The sequence below is a fragment of the Bombina bombina genome, chromosome 3 (genome assembly GCF_027579735.1).
Source record: "Bombina bombina isolate aBomBom1 chromosome 3, aBomBom1.pri, whole genome shotgun sequence".
In the NCBI taxonomy this organism is placed as follows: Eukaryota; Metazoa; Chordata; class Amphibia; order Anura; family Bombinatoridae; genus Bombina; species Bombina bombina.
In genome coordinates, this window is record NC_069501.1 from 1,130,714,643 (window position 1) to 1,130,718,494 (window position 3,852).

At 38.1% G+C, this 3,852-nt stretch overlaps 1 pseudogene; it reads left to right on the forward strand.

Annotated features, from left to right (window-relative positions):
* Positions 1-2,394: 2,394 nt before the first annotated feature.
* On the forward strand, positions 2,395-3,398 carry LOC128652107 (uncharacterized; annotated as a pseudogene).
* The last annotated feature ends 454 nt before the right edge of the window (positions 3,399-3,852 follow it).

The window sequence follows — 3,852 nt, forward strand, 5'->3', positions numbered from 1 at the left end:
ATTATCTGTGGCATTACTGTCCTTACTTTGTTTGGACACTATGGCACAATTATCACATAAATTTAAATGGGGAGACACATTGGCTTTCATACATATAGAACATAGCTTATCTGATGGTACAGACATGTTAAACAGGCTTAAACTTGTCAACAAAGCACAAAAAACGTTTTAAAATAAAACCGTTACTGTCACTTTAAATTTCAAACTGAAAACACTTTATTACTGAATATGTGAAAAATTTCACCACAGTGTCTTAAAGCATTAAAAGTATTGCACACCAAATTTCAGAGCTTTAACCCTTAAATTAACGGAACCGGAGCCGTTTTACATTTAACCCCTATACAGTCCCAGCTATATGCTTTGCTGAGACCCAACCAAGCCCAGAGGGGAATACGATACCACAAGACGCCTTCTATAAGCTTTTTCAGTGATTCTTAGCTCCTGACACATGCATCTGCATGCCTTGCTCTCCAAAAACAACTGCGCATTATAGGCGCGAAAATGAGGCTCTGTCTATAACTAGAAAGGCCCCCAACTGAAAAAGGTGTCCAACACAGTGCCTGCCGTTTTCCTAAACGTTTCCCCAAGATTATAACACCAATAATTAGTTAGAATCTGTATAATATGCCTAATAAAGCAATCGTTTTAGCCCAGAAACATGTCTACCAGTTTTTAAGCCCTTTTTGAAGCCCTTTATTCTTTTATGTTAAACTAAGAAAATGGCTTACCGGTCCCCATGAGGGGAAATGACAGCCTTCCAGCATTACATGGTCTTGTTAGAAATATGGCCAGTCATACCTTAAGCAGAAAAGTCTGCTAACTGTTTCCCCAACTGAAGTTACTTCATCTCAACAGTCCTGTGTGGAAACAGCAATCGATTTTAGTAACTGTCTGCTAAAATCATCTTCCTCTTACAAACAGAAATCTTCATCCTTTTCTGTTTCAGAGTAAATAGTACATACCAGCACTATTTTAAAATAACAAACACTTGATAGAAGAATAAAACTACATTTAAACACCAAAAAAACTCTTAACCATCTCCTTTGAGATGTTGCCTGTACAACGGCAAAGAGAATGACTGGGGTGGGCGGAGCCTAGGAGGGATCATGTGACCAGCTTTGCTGGGACTCTTTGCCATTTCCTGTTGGGGAAGAGAATATCCCACAAGTAAGGATGACGCCGTGGACCGGACACACCAATGTTGGAGAAATAATTTTTATTCATTTTTATATATTGTAATGTGTTTACTGTGTTTTTAATAGAAATATTTAACATTCAATGTTCTTCATTTAGAAGAAAATGTTATTTTATTTTAAAATATTTATTTCTAGATATATCTGTATATATTCATATAAGTATGAATATATATTTTACGCAAAAAATATATATATATTTAGAAATAAATATTTAAAATTAAGTGTGTGTGTGCATCGTTTGTGCAGGCAAAAGTTATATTGATTTAACAGGCACACAAGTGGGAGATAGGGAGGCACACACGTGCAAAAGACTTTTCAGGACTGTAATTGAATTATAAGATGCATGGATGATAGTTGTCATGTGATGTCACTGATCCCTGCTGCGCATGTGTGCAAGGTCACAACCGCATTCTACTGAAAGCATAAAGGAGATTGTCGCTTCTATATTTGGAAGCTTCACTGCTTTTCCCCAGTTTCAGAAAGTCTCTCCGCAGCTACACAGTCGTTGAATATCCCATAACCACCTGTGACAACTCGTGGGTGAACACTCACATATTTAGATATGTATATATATCTATCTTAAAGCCCTTTATTTTCTAAAACCTGAGATCTAATTTTTTTTTAAATATTTTTTATTAGATGGTTATTATGACTGTTACTGTACTGTAATGTATTTTTGATGTGTTTTGTTACACTTTTTTGTTTTGCAAAACACTTAACCACAGCTTTCAGGACAAGCTAACCTGACGAGCGTTAACTTTAATTGTGCTCAAGCGATTGCATTCACTTTTAGTACGAGTGAAATTTAACTTGCGCACAAACGCGAAAACCTGATATGACTCGCGCTCCGCTCGTAATCGGGCCCTTAAAGGGACATGATACCCAAAATGCTTCTTTCACTGCTCAGATAGAGTATACGGGTTTAAACAAATTTCCAGTTTACTTCTATGATCAAATTTGCTTCATTTTCTTGTGATCCTTTGTTGAAGGAGCAGCAATGCACTACTGGGAGCTAGACACATCAGGTGACACAATTTAAATGAGACATATTTGTGCAGCCACCAGTCAGCAACTAGATCCCAGTAGTGCATTACTGCTCTTGAGCCTACTTAAGTATGTTTTTAACAAATTATATCAAGAGAATGAGGCAAATTGGTGGAAAGTTAGTTGCGCTTTTGAGTGTATTCAGAATTAAAAAATGAACACTACAGCCCCTCCTCCTCCAGAAAATGGGCAGTATTCTGCAAACCAACAAAGACCCTTCTTTTATGCATAACCAACAGCACAACTACCTTTCCCAAATCCTTGGTACCTTGGTCAGCTGTGCAATCCATATTGCATGCCTGGACCTGGCTACAGAGGTGGAAATCCATATTATCCATTCTATTCTCTTGCACTCCATGAATACCCTGGATTTTATGTTCCTCAGCATCAAATGAATGCTAGATTTAACAGAAGGCCTCATTTTAATCCCCATCCACCATCCCCAATGTTTTACCATGCTACTCACTTTAGGCATTATAGCATTCCTGGTAAAAGAACTGAAACTAAAGAAACTCAGACTGACCAACGGCAGCCAGATTACTTGCCAAAAAAGCATACGGGTACAGATGGCAATGGCTCAGATGGAAGAAGTACTGAGTGCCAATCATCTGGCGTTAGCAGCACTCAGAATGATAGTAACTTGGCGACTGTTGAAATGTCTTTGTCTCCTGTGTCTGCAGTGCAGGAAAGAGACCTTCATAAAAATTCTTGCAATTCATCACAATACCACACCATGAGGCCTATTTAACAATAGACAGTGCGGATCAGGTTCGCAAGACCTCGCTGAATGTGGAGAGCAATACGCTCTCCGTATTCAGCATTGCACCAGCAGCTCACAAGTGCTGCTGGTGCAACGCTGCCCCCTGCAGACTCGCGGCCAATTGGTCGCCAGCAGGGGTTGTCAATCAACCCGATCGTACCTCCTTGCCTCCAGGAAGCTATGCATATGAGAAAGAGGAGGAAAACTTCAAAAGAAAACCACTGGGCCAGTTTTTGAAGAATACTGGGTTGGAAGAGGTGCTAAGCCCAAATTCCCCGAACCTGCGTATTATTTGCAAGATCTAACCAAAGTCAAAGAGCCGGTCAATTCTTCAAAAAAGAAAGGATCGCTCAAATCTTCTAAAAGGAAACAAACTAGAATTGATCGAGAAGAAATAGACGAATGGGAGGTTCCTAAAACCTACTTGTACAGAGGTCGTGGTATACGGAGAGGTGGCACAAGGAAGAAGTAAAGAAGCTGCCTATGTAAAATATATTTATATTGTATATTTATTTCTTAAGTTTCTGTGTGAGTGATTTTTGTATAACATTTTTACTCTTGAAAAGGACTCCTACCTATCCACTAAGTGTTCAAACCTATGCACAGGAATGGTAACTTAAGACAACAGAACTAAAAAAACTATTGGCACAGTTATTACATTTCTAAAAGTTTGTTTATGTGACAACCCTAAAATATTGCATATTAAAAACAAAGAAAATATTAAGCACAATAAAACATTTTTATAAATAGCACATCATTCACAATTTAACACTGAGCAATAAATAAAATGTTAATTTGAATTGCATAATGTCTTTATTACAGTGGGACGAGTTCTGAAAACAAATGGCTTTA